Genomic DNA, 15493 nt, shown 5'->3' with positions numbered 1-15493 from the left:
TTTCTCAGCCCATATGCTGTTGAACTCATCCATGCCTTTGTCACCTTCAAATTTGACTATTCCAATGTTTTTTTTGGTAGCCTTCCATTCTCCATCTTCCGTAAACATTAGCTTATTGAAAACACTGTTATTCATATTCTTTCCCATTTCCCCATCACACTGGTACTTGCTGACCTACTTTGGCTCCTACATTTCCAATTTAAAATTCTCATTCTTGTGTTTAAAGGCCTTTATGGCCTTGCCCCTCCCTACTTCTGCAACCCAACTAACCTTATTATCCATTAGAATATTCTGTTCCATAGGCTCAGGACTCCCCCAGTTTGCTCCACTATTGGCAGCCACACCATTCAGCCAACTAGACTCCACACTCTGGAATTGCATCCATTATACCTCTCCACCTCTATTTCTTCCTTAAGACCATCCTTAAAACCCTCATCCTTGATCAAACTTTTCCTGACACATGCCAATATCTCCTTCTGTGGCTCAATATCTGTTTTTCTTTTTATGCCTCTAACATTGAATGTGATACAATATATAAATGCAAGGTTTTATTTTAATGGTAAGTATAGTGTTTCATATTATATGCAATTTATTACTATATTTTCCTCCTCGAGGATTTTTGCAGCAACAGAATGATGAAAAACAGATTCAGTATGAAACAAATGCACCCATTCTACTAAATACATGCAAAAATATTTATTCATGTTTCCACTTTTCCCTTATCTTAAAAAAAAATCAGGCCTCCAAAAAACATGACTGGCTTAAAGTCACGGTATCGTTATAAAGAAAAGCATTTATCATAGTATCAGTATTAATATCCATAACCTGATCTTTCTTGTGGCATTATCTCGCAGTATTAATAAATAACAAATTAAATGATGGATTTCGAACAAATTGTTAATTAAAGGTACAATTGTAATATTTATATTTATGTTTTACCTGATGGGTGCACAACAGTAATTGTCTTCTCGTCCTTAAATACGTTCGTTACGTAATGCCACAAACAAGAAGTTTAATCAATTAGTAATATTGACATCGATAAACTGATGGAGGTTTTCTTTTAAAACAAAAGTATCTTCAAACTATTCGCTTTCGTCGAATGGGAAGGGAGTTTGGATAAATTATTAATCAATTAATTTTCTTCCTGTCAAGCGTAAACAAAATTAGGTAAGGGTTCTTAAAATAGTTAGCGCCTTTTTCGATGTGCGTCAGTGGATAGTAACCATCCAGCAAAGGACTGGCGTTGTATTGCGTTTGTTTTCCAGAAGATGGCAGCTTAACACTAGTACAACAAGCTCTCTTAAAAACAGTTCACCCTACCCACACTCCCGTATCTCAGCAGTCCGGTGCAATGTTGTTTGATTGCACTGATTTGTCCAAACCACGAAGTGACATCAACTGTGGGATGTGTTTTCTTCTCGCAGCTCTCTATAAAGAGCTGCTTAAAATTTAAAACATAAATATAAGCTCAATAGCTACAGCGGAATCTGGATTTCACAACTCTATAGGTAATTCATACTTAAAGAAACTAATGGCGACAAACTTAATTGTTGGGGCATTAATTCGAAAGTTTTTTTAAAATCATGATTTATGTTTGTGTTTATACGTTTTGCTTTTTATCTGTTTGATGTTCTATATTTTACAGATTTAACATATCTGAAACTATTCAAGTTACATTAATAATGTTTAAATATGGTTTAATATTAGTGAAAGAAGATCTTGTAACATAAACCACGTTTATAATCGTCAGAAGCATAGGATTTTCCTTTTTTACCCAACCACTCGGCTAGCAAGTTAGGAAAATCGTGCAATGATAGTGTCCAGCTTGAGATTATTTTTAGTTGATGTTTCCCATTACTTCAGACAGTACATTTTGTTAAAATAATGCGTTATGTGACTGATTCTTTTTGCAACTATCTTCGATGGGTGTTTAGTTCAGTGCCCTATATATTCCGTTTGTCTAGGCGCGCGTTGCTTCCTTGTTTAATTTCTGAAACACATCTTGCGGACGCAAAATAGAACTAAACCACTTTTTTTGTGAAAGTGAATGTGCTTAAGGGAGAAAATTTTTTTAATAACTTCCTGTGTGAAGAACTTTCAAAAATTCCGAGACTTCCAGAGCCCTTCTGCTTTTAACAAATACTTCTCTCACGGTTAACGTATGTTTCATCTACGTGTTAACTCTTCATTGTATTCGAAAATATTTGGTGCGACTCACTTAAAAGCAAGACCGAATAGGTTTCATAAGAAAATAAAAGCAAAATACTGCAGATACTGGAAAAACTCCAAGTCTGGCAGCGTATGTGGAGAAAGAAACAGAGATAACGTTTGGAGTCCAATATGACTCCTCTTCAGAATTGGTGTGGTAGGAATTTTTTTAAGCATGCATGGGATGTCGGTTTCACTGACTAGGCCAGCATTTATTGACCATCCCTAATTGCCCTTGAGAAGGCGGTGGTGAGCTGCCTTCTTGAACTGTTTGGAGGGAAGTTCCAGATGGCAGCATTCTCATGTATCTGCAGCCCTTGTCCTTCTAGGTGGTAGCAGTTGTTGGTTTGGACAGTGCTGACTAAAGAGCCTTGGTGTTTGTCTTTAATACTATTATTACTACTCCCTTTGCCTGTAATTCATGACATCTTTACCATTTTATCTCCCCTGCTCTCTAACCCATCCCTGGCCTTCTCTTTTGCTCCACCTGACCCCCACTTTACAACAGCATAAAACCCATCAAAATCTTACCTCTTATCAATTCCGAAGAGTCATATTGGACTCGAAATGTTAACTCTGTTTCTCTTTCCACAGATGCTGCCAGACCTGCTGAGTTTTTCCATCATTTTCTGTTTTTATGTTGAATAGGTTGTGGTTAGTGCCCTTCTTAAATATCAACTATTAATTAACCCGAAAAGTTGATAACAAACCTGAGCTCATATTCCAAAATGTAGTGTGATGTTTGATGTTATCTGAGCTTTATCAGTAGGCCAGCCACTATCACATTCATCCATTATTCAGGAAGTAATACTTTGTTACACAAATCAGCCAAGTATCCTTCTGCTGTTGACTTTAATATTCGCCACGTGACTTGAGATATTTGCTTTTAATCTTCCGAGCAGTTACATTGTATGCTCTGCTCCAGCTGTGCCACCAACTCTAAGTTTGCTTTCTTCCTTCGCTCCGCTTCCATTTAAGATTTGGAGAGTGATTTGTTTTGGTCACTATGTTTTGGGGACATGGTGAATTCCATCAAAAAAGCATGTGTTGTGTCAATATATATGCTTTATCTTACTTTTTGAGTAGAATGTATTCTTTTAACACACTTCTTCTTTAACACTCATTCAATTGCCGGAGGGACATCTTATGTTCCAACTAAAAAGTTAGACATATACATCTACTAGTCCCCTGGTAGTACAGAACTTGAGTATTGCTGTAAAAAGAGACATGCTGTCCAAGCTTTTTGTCTTGCACTCATCAGGACAGATTTGCAAGAATACCGAATCTCAAGGGAACAACAAATTATACTGCAATATAATTTTAAAAATTTTTCAGCAATATACATCTGCATTTAAACTCTTAACATTTGTCCTGGTGTATTAATACATCATAAAATACTGATTATGGTTCAATAGACTAAAACTGGAGAAAAATATTTAGGGTCCTCCTTAACCAGATGTTGAAAACCCCTGCCCTATAGCATACCAGCAATTTTCAAATGTTAGAATATAAAGTGTGTAGCTCAAGTCTAACAAGATTGTACTGACACTCTATAAATCACTGGTCATTATTTTGCCCAGTCCTAAGAAAATACATAGAACTATTGTAAAGGCTCAAGGAATACTACTGGGTCATCAACCCTTGAACTCTACAGATCAGCTAAGAGAACTGAATCTGTAATTTCCCTTTCATTACAAGGGGTGCAATGGGGGTGCAGTCTATGAGGAGTACTTTCTTTGTTACATATTTCTCTGCTGATTTGATCTTTAAAATACATCTGCTTGAAGATATAAGTTTTAATCTTCTACTCTAGTCCTCATGGAGCCGTATATTTTAACAGCAGCAACACTTTGGCTGATTGTATGCCCCAGACTCCAGAAGAAATGTCAGGTTAATGTACCTGTACTCTATCAGCAGTTTTGTAAAGAAAAAATTTAATAGTACTGCAGTACTTTCAGTACTTCAATAGAAGAGGCAAGAGCCATGAAAGACATATATGAACTTGAAACAGGATGAACATAAGATAATGGATATTATTTAAAGAAAGACAAACTTGATTTACTCAGTGCCTCCCAAACCTTCTTATAGTCAATGCAGTACTTTAAAAGTGTGGTCACTGTTTTAATGTAGGAAATGTGGTGGCCTATTTGTGCACAGCAAACTACAATACGATACTTTCTAATTAATCTGTTTGGTAATTTGGTTGAGGAAAAGATATTGGTCAGAACGCCTGGGCGAGCTCCCCTGATATTCTTTGAAATAGTATCATAGATTCTTTCAGTTCTACTCGAGAGAGCAGACGGACCCTCCACTTAAAGTTTCATCTCAAAGATGACTATAGTATTCCTTCAGTATTGCATTGCAGTGCCAGCTTAGATTTTGTGCTCAAGTCACTTGTGTGCGATTTGAATGCACAACCTTTTGACTCAGCCAATGCTGACTACTTTCTCCCAGTTTTCACAACAGAAGAAATGAGTAACATGCCCTCTGCAGACAATCTTTTATAAATGAGATGTAAGTCCTGGATTTGCTAACATTGCTTAAAACATATAAATTATCAGGAATATTTGGAGCAGATTTATAAGCCCTTAAGAAAGCAGGCTTAGAAGATTGGGAATCGGCTAATGTAATTGTCCATATTTATAAAGGGTACAAAAGACAGGCAGGAAACTACAGACCCACTGGTTTTATTTTAATATCAATTATCAAGTGTAAACAAGGATTATCCTAACCCAGGATCTGGCTATCATTGCGGATTCAAAAGCCGAAGTTCCTGGATGATCAACCTCCTTGGTTTCAAAGAAGTGGTAATTAAAGTAGATACCATCTTTATGATGTGATCTACAAGGATTTGCAAAAACCATTTGATGGAGTTCTACACAGAAACCAATCAGTTAAGTTCAAAGCTCTGGTATTCAAGATCTTAGAAATGGATAGGAAATTGGCCAAAGGGTAGAAAACAAAAGGTACTTGTCAGAGAAGTTATATCAGAGTAGTGAGAGGGCAGTAATGAGTGCGGTTGTAAGGCTTGAGTGTTGGGACCACTATTTCTAATTTAAAACAATGACCTAGGTTCAAAACCTCAATGCAAATTGGTCAAATTTGAAAATGACACCAAACTGGAAGTGGCAGAGGAACAAGAGCTTGAAATGAGTGGACCAAAATAATTAAGTGAATATTATAAGAATTTAATGCAGTAAGATTTCCTGTTCATAACAATCTTAACCATGTGTATGAAAATGCTTGAAAAGATAATGACAAAATATTCCCTCATGGAGTGTTTATTTTCAAATGTTTTCAAAATAGGTGATATTTGTATATCAGTCTTGCACCAAATTGAGAAGTTTATTACATTACGTTTTGCTTAAGCAATTTCCTTAGTCTCCAAAATCTCAATTAGCATTTTTACCCACCCTCTTTTTTTAACCTTTTTAAAAGAATCTAAGCATTGCTGGCTAGGCCAACATTTGTTGTCCATCCTTAATTGCCCTTGAGGTGGTGGTGGTGAGCTGCCTTCTTGAACTGCTGCAGTCCATGTGCTGTAAACAGTGCTTTGTAGATGGTGGACAGGCTTTGGAGAGTCAGGAGCTGAGTTACTTGCCACAGAATTCCCAGCCTCTGATCTGCTCTTGGGGGCACAGTATTTATATGGCTGGTCCAGTTCAGTTTCTGGTCAATAGTAACCCCCCAAAATGTTGATAGTTGGGAATTCAACGATGATAATGCCATTGAATGTCAAGGGGAGGGTTAGATTCTCTCTAATTGGAGATGGTCATTGCCTGGCACTTGTGTGGCACGAACGTTACTTCACACTTATCAGCTCAAGACTGAATGTTGTTCAGGTCTTGTTGCATATGGACATGGACTGCTACAGTATCTGAGGAGTCATGAATGGTACTGAACATTGTGCAATCATCAGCGAACATCCCCAATTCCAACCTTATGATAGAAGGAAGGTCATTGATGAAGAAGCTGAAGATGATTGGGCCTAGGACACTACCCTGAAGAACTCCTGCAGCGATGTCCTGGGGCTGAGATGATTGAGCTCCAACAACAGCAACCATCTTCCTTTGTGCTAGGTATGACTCCAACTAGTGGAGATTTCCTCTGACTTCAGTTTTGCTAGGGGTCCTTGATGCCATACTCAGTCGAATGCTGCCTTGATATCAAGGGCAGTCATTTTCACCTCACCTCTTGAGTTCAGCTCTTTTGTCCATCTTTGGATCAAGGCTGTAATGAGATGAGGAGCTGAGAGGCCCTGGCGGGATGCAAACTGAGCATCAGTGAGCTGGTTATTGCTGTGTAAGTGCTGCTTGATAGCACTGTCAACGACATCTTCTTTGCTGATGATCAAGAGTAGACTGATGGGGCGGTAATTGATTTGTCATGCTTTTTGTGGACTGGCATACCTCGGCAATTTTCCACATTACCAGGTAGATGCCAGAGTTGTAGCTGTACTAGAATAGCTTGGCTATAGAGGCACGGCTAGTTCTGGAGCACAAGTCTTCAGTACTATCACCATAATGTTGTCAGGGCCTATAGCCTTTGCAGTATCCTGTGCCTTCAGCCATATCTTGATATCACACGGAGTGAATCGAATTGGCTGAAGACTCGTATCTGTAATGCTGGGGACCTTAGCAGGCAGCTGAGATCAAAGATGGTTGCTTCAGTCTTGTCTTTGTGGTAGGTATATTTCTCAACTTAAAAATGCTAACGTACTTAATTATTTCCAAGTGCTCCTTCTCTGAAACTTGAGCAGGGCACAAGTGCAAGTTTCTTGCCGACTGATAATTACTGATTGTTCATTTGTGAAAATACCAAACCTGTATGAGATTCCACCCACACCCCCCCCGAACTGACAAGAACATCAATCATTAGGCACACGCTTCAAGGAGCTCACGTTTCGTGCCTTTGCTACAGGACGGAACAAGCTCTCCCAACAGAGAGCAAGCTGCAGGCTTGCAGGTTTTGTTTACAAAGCATTTCTGCAGCCCTATTCCTGTGGCCATTTCCCCGCTCCCTCCCTCTCTCCCTTTCTTACCTCCTTAACTGTTTAACCCTAAACTGCGTTCCGCTCCCCGAAAGTCATTGCAAAATATTAATTTCAAAGCCTACAGTTCCGCTACAATTATCCTGAGCTATTCTGCGACACCCCATTCTTAATTCTAACATCGCCTGGCTCAGCGCGCGCTCTCTGTCCGGCCCCCCCCCCACCCCCACGGGCAGCCGGATCCTCCAATCAGCGGTCTGGCTGCTGTGGGCGGGGTGTGCGGAGTTGGGGGCGGGGCTGAGGTGTACGAGAGCGGAGCAGGCGCAATGGGGCATTAGTGCCTCCTGCTCGAGAGTCGGAGCATGAGGGTTGGAAAGTGTGGGCGAGTTGAGAGAGAGAGAGATCCCGTTCCAGCAGCCGCCAGGGGTCAAGCTGACAACCTCACGCTGTGTGTAGGGACGGGACAGCTCTACCCTGACACTTTTATTTTCGTATGAAAGGCTCTCCCGATAACCACAGTATAAGGGTTAAATCGGGGGGAGGGGGCTTCAGACTTGGGGCCTTGTGAATGTGTTTTCCGCTGCGTCCGGGTCACCCTTTGACAGCTCGAGGTAGGTGTACATGGTCCAGCTATTTGTTGTGGATGGAGAGACTTGATCTGAACTTCTCTGGAAGTTGGAGAAAAGTTGCAGAGCGTTCTGTTTTCGGAGCACTAACTAAATCTGCAGGGCATAGTTCTCACTCTGTGTGTGTGTGATCCTGTTGTCATGTTGCTGCTTATTTTGTTTTTTACGGAGGTACCATCGTGAGGGTTTTTCTTTTGGGGTTTTTGATCAGTTGCATCCTTCACGTGGCACCCCTTCCGATTGTGAGGGAATTGAATTAAATCCCAACTGCATTTTTCATCATTTGCAAGTTTTCGGCATCGGTTCTGAGGCATTGGAGCTGAACATCGCAGAGGAAAACAGTACCCAAACATGATATTTTTATGTTGGCCGTTGTGTGTCTGTGATCTTCCAACACTTTTTGCATGGTTAACCTATCAGGTTGTAATTTCAGCCTTGGAAATCGTTGCTGCAGGTGGTTCATTAATACAGTTTTATTTCTGAAAGAACTTTTTATCTTCTATCAGTTGCACAAGAGGACAATTTCTCGAATTATTTTCTTTTATATGCTTTTTAAGTTAGGACTTTTACCCTATTACAATGGAATGGATAAACAGAAAATACAGTGTTATCTTTAAGAAACATATTAATCGATTTCAAAATATCATACTGCGAGAATTCGGAATCACATAGTATCAGTTAAGGGACCCGGACACGTGGAGTAGCGGCTGATGAGTAGTTGATTGTTTTGAATTTTCATGGAACAACTAAATCGATGGCAGTCATTTCTTTTATAATATATATATATATATATAAGGCTTATAGTCGTAATATTGGGTTTTATATGCTGTATAGGTATGAATTAGAATTAAGTGCATCAGCTAGGGTATCTGTGATTGTTGTTAAGTATTAATTTGTGTTACTGACGTGGATAGTGCATCGTTAGTAAGAATTACAGTTTTCACTTTTTTAAAAATTGCAGTTGGTGAGTTTATCGTTTTAAAAAGTTCTGCTGGAAGTCCTGAAATAGTCAAAGAGCCCTAATTGTTATAGATGTCAGTTATATTATCTTATCTGACCTAGAGAGATATGGCAATGATGAAATGAAGCAATAGATTAAGGAGGAACATCAACCAACTGTAGAGACAGATATATTGTACCTATTTGTTTGGCATCGGTATGAATTTTTTTTATTGAAATGCAAGCAAGCAGTAAAGAGTTATACTGTGCTCCGCTGTTTGAAATTATATTTGAAGTTATATAATGCTTTTCAGGACTTCAGGCATTTCAAGCTTCACAGGCAGTGAAATACTTTTTGAAGTGTAGTGACTGTTATAATGCAGGAAATACAACAGCCAATTTACGCGCAACAAATTCCCACAATCAGCTGAGATAATGACCAGACAATCTGTTGGTTGAGGGATAAATATTGATCAGGACACTGGGAGAATACATCTGCAGTAACAAGCAAGACCTTGGTTTAATATGTCATCCTAAAGACAGCATTTCCAACGCTGCAGCATTCCCTCCAGTACTGCACTGAAGTGTCAGCCTGGATTATGTGCTCAAGTCTCTGGAGTCTCTGGGATTGAGCACAACCTTCTGACTCAGTTGAGAGTGCAACCACTGAGCCAAGACACTCTCAAAGGTGACGTTGCCTACGCCTACAATGACATGTAACTACTAGTGAAACTTTTAATCTACGAAAAGGGCTGAAGTGTTAAATTAAGATGGAACAGATCGTCTGGACTCTGTAAATGTTGGGAGAGTTAGTGTTGCACAGGTTACAATTAGTCTGCAAGAAGTACAAAGATAAAGCAGTGCACGATACTCTAATCCATGTGCTCTCATACTGGATGCAAAGTGCTGATTTGATATTACTTCCCGCCAGTTATACTGCTCATTTTGTGCTGTTTCTTAATGGGGACATTTTTAAGTGGAAACTACTTCATAATCAATGTTGGAGTTCAGTTGCAGACACACTACTGCATAGGACTCAGGCCTGCAACAGAGCATCGTTCAGAAAGAAAGGTGGTGAAATCAGATCTTGAGGGGGAGAGCGAGATTCATCATGCTTTGTGTGACCAAAACCTGAGAGAGGAATGATGTATGGGACCAGAGCCTGACGGAGAAACCTTGCTATCAAGGACAGAAATATACACCCATAGGAAACAATGATGATTCAAACAATTCTGACACACTATTGTCAAAGTGCTTTAGACAAGTGTTAAAATGCCTTTGTGAATATTTGTTGGTTTGGTGCTTTGTTGCACTGAATGTAATAGAATTCAAGGACCAAAAGCGTAATTGTTGGAACTACCGCATGCAGTAATATAAATCAAATTCCACCATAAACTAAGGAGAGTTGTGGCCTGCAGATATACTGCAGCTACTGGCCCTAGGGTGGCATCTGTTATTTGTGATGTGCAGTGGTAGAACAGTCATGTTGTCAACTGCACAGCAATATAAAGTCAGTGTAAAGAAACCTGCACATGGAAATATGCAAAGCTTCTCTCCCTGGGAAGTCATTTCTTGATGTTAGTTGGGAAGTGTTATAATGTGATTGAGAGTTAGTTATTCACCATTTCTGTGTCTGTGCACCTAAAATGACGTCAATTTGTGATGCTGTATAAAACTGAAGTGAGTGGATGTAATTTAAAAGAGGAACAAGCTGAATTTGGATTTTATGCCTATAAGTGTGTGAATAAAGATTGGAGTATTATTATATATCTTATGTATTTGCCAGTACTCAGCCAGCAGCGGACTAGAAGGTACATTGGATACCTCTTGCTTGGCTCCCTGAGATGAGGTTCTTAAAAGGGCACCATCTTAGCAAAAGGGTTCAATGAAATCTTTGTTTTACAGTTAGAGCACTGGTATAAATTTAAAATACATTACTGTAGCATGTCATTGTTGCAAAATATTACAGGACTGTTCTGGTGCACCTTCTAATATCAACGAAATATTCTTTTCATGAAGACATGCCTCTTTAAATACTATCCTTAAACTGGTCAGCAATTAGATTGCTGTGGATGCCATCTGCTGGTAGTGAAATTGATGAAACATTACTTGTGCTTGAAAATTTTGAGTGATACTGGTGAAATTGGTTATAAACATTTGCAGCTGTAACTTTGCATGTTATCAGTCCACTTGGAGGAAACACTGAGGGTGGCAAGGGTGCAGAATGTACTCTGGGTGGGGAACTTCAGTGTCTACCACCAAGACTGGCTCAGTAGCATCCCTACAGACTGAGCTAGCCTAATCCTAAAAGACATAGTTGCTAGACTAGATCTGTGGCAGGTGGTGAGGGAACCAACAAGAGGGAAAAACATACTTGATCTCATCCTCACCAGTCTGCCTGCCACAGATGCACCTGTCCATTACAGTATCAGTAGGAGGGACCACAATCTTTGTGGAGACAAAGTCCCGTCTTCACATTTAGGATACCTTTCATCGTACTGTGTGGTACTACTACCACTCTAAATGGGATAGATTTCGAACGGATCTAGCAACTCAAGACTGGGCATCCATGAGGCGCTGTGGGCCATCAGGATCAGCAGAATTGTACTCAACCGCATATCCCCCACTCTACCATTACCACTATGCCAGGGGATCAACTCTGATTCAATGAAGAGTGCAGGAGGGCATGCCAGGACATCATGGCAACATTTGATTAAGTGTGGTATCAAGGAGCCCTAGCAAAACTGGAGTCAGTGGAAATCAGGGGAAAATTCTCCCATTGGTTGGAGCCATGCTTAGCACAAAGGGAGATGGTTGTGATTGTTGGAGGTCAATCATCTCAGTTTCAGGACATCGCTGCAGTAGTTCCTCAGGGTAATGTCCTAGACCCAACCACCTTCAGATGCTTCATCAATTACCTTCCTTCCATCATAAGGTCAGAAGTGGAAATATTTGCTGATGATTGCACAATGTTCAACACCATCTGCGACTCCTCAGATACTGAAGCATTCCATGTCCAAATGCAGCAACACCTGGACAATATCCAGGCTTGGGCTGACAAGTGGAAAGTAACACTTACATTGCCAGGCAATGACCATCTCCAACAAGAGAGAATCTAACCATCACCTCTTGACATTCAATGGCATTACCATCACTGAATCCCCCACTATCAACATCCTGGGGGTTACCATTGACCAGAAACTGAAGTGGACCAGCCATATTGATAGCAGATGCTCTGAGGATGATTTTCCAATCTTCACTAGATACAAGGGAGGTACTGGAGGACTGGAGAAATGCAAACGTAGTTCCATTGTTTAAAAAGGGATCAAAGGAAATACCAAACAATTATAGGCCAGTAGTCTTACATCGGTGGTGAGCAAATTAGTAGAATCAATCCTGAGAGATAGGATTAACTGTCGTGTGGAAAGGCATAGACTAGTCAGGGATGGTCAACATGGATTTGTTAAAGGAAGGTCTTGTCTCAGAAATTTGATTGAATTCTTTGAGAAAGTGACAAGAAGGGTTGATGAAGGTAGTGCAGTGGATGTTGTGTACATGGATTTTAGCAAGGCATTTGACAAGGTCCCACATGGCAGATTGGTCAGGAAAGTAAAAGCCCATGGGATTCAAGGTAATGTGGCAAACTGGATAAAAAGTTGGCTTTGTAATAGGAAACAAAGGGTAATGGTCGATGGATGCCCTTGCGAATGGAAAGTTGCCTCAAGTGGTGTTCCACAGGGCTCGGTGTTGGGACCCTTACTGTTTGTGTTATATATTAACGATTTGGACGTGATCGTGGGGGGCACGATTGGGAAATTTGCAGATGACACAAAGATTGGCCGAGTAGTGGATAGTGTAGAGGATAGCCATAATCTCCAAAACCATATAAATGGGTTGGTGGAGTGGGCGGTAAAGTGGCAGATGGATTTTAACATAGAGAAGTGTGAGGTCATACATTTAGGGAGGTCAAACAGATACAGGGATTACAAAATAAATGGGAATATACTAAGAGGGGTAGATGAAGTGAGAGATCTTGGCGTACAAGTACACAGGTCCCTGAAGGCAGCAGTTCAAGTAGACAAGTTTGTAAAGAAGGCATATGGAATGCTGTCCTTCACTGGCAGAGGTATAGAATATAAAAGTAAGGATATAATGTTGGAATTGTATAAAACACTGGTGAGGCCACAACTGGAGTATTGTGTGCAGTTCTGGTCACCACATTACAGGAAGGACGTAATAGCTCTGCAGAGAGTGCAGAGGAGGTTTACAAGAATGTTGCCAGGGTTAGAAAAGTGTAGCTATGAGGAGAGATTGGATAGGCTGGGGTTATTTTCCTTAGAACAAAGAGGGCTGAGAGGTGACTTGATTGAGGTGTACAAAATTATGAGGGGAATAGATAGAGTGGACAGGATAAAATTGTTTCCCTTGGTAGAGAATTCTAGAACCAGGGGACATAGATTCAAGATAAGTGGCAGAAGATGTAGGGGGGACATGAGGAAGAACTTTTTTATGCAGAGGGTAGTGGGTGTTTGGAATTCACTGCCCAAGTTGGTGGTAGAGGCAGAAACTTTAAACTCTTTTAAAAAGTACCTGGATCTGCACCTAAAGTGCTGTAAGCTGCAGGGCTATGGACTGGGTGCAGGAAGGTGGGATTAGGAAGGGCACCTGGATGTCCTCAGGCTGGCATGGACACGATGGGCCGAATGGCCTCCTTCTGTGCTGTAACTTTTCTATGGTTCTATATAAATACTGTGGCTTGAAGAGCAGGTCAGAGACTATGATCCTGTGGCGAGGAAGTCACCTCCTGAATCCCCAGAGCCTGTCCACCATCTACAAGATACAAGTCAGGAGTGTGATTGAATACTCTCCATTTGCCTGGATGACTGCAGCTCCAGCAGCATACATGAAACTTGACAGCATACAGGACAAAGCAGCCTGCTTGATTGGCACCCCATCCACAAACATTCACTCCCTCCGCCACCACTGATGCATAGTAGCGGCAGTGTGTACCATCTACAAGATGCACTGCAGGAACTCATAAAGCCTCCTTAGACAGCACCTTCAAATCCCACTCCTGCTACCACTTAGAAGTGTAAGGGCAGCAGACACATGGAACACCTGGAAGTTCCCCTCCAAACCACTCACCATCCTGACTTGGAAATATATCGCTGTCCCTTCACTGTTGCTGGGTCAAAATCTTGGAACTCCCTCCCTAACAGCACTGTGGGTATACCTACACCACTTTGACGGCAGCAGTTCAAGAAGGCAGCTCACCACCACCTTCTCGAGGGAAATTAGGAGTGGGCAATAAAGGCTGACCTAGCCAGTGACACCCACATCCTAGGAATGAATTAAAAAAATTAGCACCTTGAATGCAAAGTTATTTTATATGCAAAAATAACTCCTCCTTGGTATCCACTGTTCTGTTTACATTGTATAAATTTGAAAAGTTCTTTGTGCAAATGTGCATGTTGCAATGCTATAACTAGAAACACTGAAGAGTTTATTAAGTGTAATTAAGTGTTTTATTTTAAAGTTATTAAGTGTTTTATTTTAAAGTTTTATGATTCATATATATTTTCATTATTAAAATCAATAGTATTCAGAAAAAAAGTGGTCCCAGTAAAATGTTTCTGGCTTTCGAAATGTTGGCCAGTGGACTTTCCCTTTTAAGAAATTGCTACTCACACTTATTCATGATGTAACAGCACATCAGGGATTCAGACCCGTGTTTTTTGTTTTTAATGGTCAGACATATGTTTTAGATTAGCTCTGTGGCAGATGTGGGTTAGCGCGGATTTGGAGAAAGTAAAGTACGATTGCACATAATGTCTTATATAATTTTTGTTTGTTTTGATGTGCATGTTGATTTTTGTTTTCCTTCTCCAGTGTTTTATAATGATTAAACCAAACTTTAAAGTCTCTGTTTTTCAGATGCACAATAGGAATTTCAAAATTGTCCATAATAGTAGTAAAAAATAGTTTTTAGATGATGGAATGATTCTGAAAACGCTTAGTAAATTAGATGTAGTAAGTTTAGCATCAAAATCCAAAAATAGTGTAGTAAAAACTTAACCTACCCAATAGGCAATAGTGGTAAATCTTAATTAATTCAATGCATGATCTGTAGTTATCTCTCCATCAATTTATCTTTAACAGTAACCTTATTTTTGGCTACGAAATATCACAGTTTACCAATAATTATAAAAATAAACAGAAACCGCTTTTTTATGTGATGAGGGGTGCATAATAAGGTTTCAATAATGAAGAGCTGGACATTACGTGGGTGTAGTATCTAGCGTTATATGATTAACAAATTGCACTTTTGTATACAAAATGTGCATTTCAGATTTACAATTTGCATTCTTTTAATCTTTTTCATTGTTTTGTAAGCATGAAACAGTTAAAATAATTTTGTAATACAAGAGCCAGAGAAATCTTTTGGAAAGAAAAAGTAGTAACCAGCTTCAAACTTGCATAGTCATTATTATACTCATGCAAAGATTTAAGTAGGAAATACCTCAAAATATTCCTTTCTCTCTGGGCCAACTAGTTACTTCTGTCTCCCTTGGGCAACTGGTTTTCTTCATTTCACTGCCACAGTGCTTCAGCTGAAAATTAATCTTCTTCACTAGTAAAACAACGTCAAACATTAGAAGTGGCATTTTAATTTAGAGAAGTCTTTTCTTATTTGCTTCTTAGAATTAGATATCGAATGAACAATTGGGCC

The 15493-nt window shown here is 39.9% G+C and overlaps 1 protein-coding gene across 3 annotated transcripts in view; it reads left to right on the top strand.

Annotated features, from left to right (window-relative positions):
• Positions 1-1388: 1388 nt before the first annotated feature.
• Positions 1389-15493, top strand: part of tgfbr3 (transforming growth factor, beta receptor III) — a 229428-nt gene continuing 215323 nt past the window's right edge. For 2 of the 3 annotated variants that reach the window (XM_078560778.1, XM_078560776.1), the window contains exon 1: positions 1389-1508. The gene's annotated coding sequence lies outside the window, so the exon portion shown is untranslated. Of the gene's footprint in view, positions 1509-7540; positions 7810-15493 lie in introns of those variants that run through there. The other variant, XM_078560777.1, reaches the window with a different exon arrangement.

The sequence above is a fragment of the Cetorhinus maximus genome, chromosome 17 (assembly GCF_964194155.1).
Source record: "Cetorhinus maximus chromosome 17, sCetMax3.hap1.1, whole genome shotgun sequence".
Lineage (NCBI taxonomy): Eukaryota > Metazoa > Chordata > Chondrichthyes > Lamniformes > Cetorhinidae > Cetorhinus > Cetorhinus maximus.
This window is presented reverse-complemented; position numbering and strand designations above follow the sequence as displayed.